Below are 798 nucleotides of genomic sequence, written 5' to 3'. Positions count from 1 at the left end.
GGGGTCCCACAGGGCTCGGTCCTTGGACCGATACTCTTTAATGTCTTCATCAGCGACTTGGACGAGGGAGTGAAATGTACTCTGTCCAAGTTTGCAGATAACACAAAGCTATGGGGAGAAGTGGACATGCCGGAGGGCAGGGAACAGCTGCAAGCAGACCTGGACAGGTTGGACAAGTGGGCAGAAAACAACAGAATGCAGTTCAACAAGGAGAAATGCAAAGTGCTGCACCTAGGGAGGAAAAATGTCCAGCATACCTACAGCCTAGGAAATGACCTGCTGGGTGGCACGGAAGTGGAAAGGGATCTTGGAGTCCTAGTGGACTCCAAGATGAACATGAGTCAGCAGTGTGACGAAGCCATCAGAAAAGCCAATTCACTTTATCGTGCATCAGCAGATGCATGACGAATAGATCCAAGGAGGTGATACTTCCCCTCTATCGGGCACTGGTCAGACAGCAGTTGGAGTACTGCATGAAATTCTGGGCGCTGCACTTCAAGAGGGATGCGGATAACCTGGTGAGGGTTCAGAGAAGGGCCACTCCTATGGTTAAGGGCTTGCAGACCAAGCCCTATGAGGAGAGACTAGAGAACCTGGACCTTTTCAGCCTCCGCAAGAGAATGTTGAGAGGCGACCTTGTGGCTGCCTATAAGTTCATCACGGGGGCACAGAAGGGAATTGGTGAGTATTTATTCACCAAGGCGCTCCCGGGGGTTCCAAGAAATAATGGCCACAAGCTAGCAGAGAGCAGATTTAGACTGGACATTAGGAAGAACTTCTTCACAGTTAGAGTGGCCA

Source organism: Alligator sinensis, unplaced genomic scaffold, assembly GCF_000455745.1.
Source record: "Alligator sinensis unplaced genomic scaffold, ASM45574v1 scaffold813_1, whole genome shotgun sequence".
NCBI lineage: Eukaryota > Metazoa > Chordata > Crocodylia > Alligatoridae > Alligator > Alligator sinensis.
The sequence above is the reverse complement of the archived record's forward strand: the minus strand, read 5'-3'. Positions refer to the sequence as shown.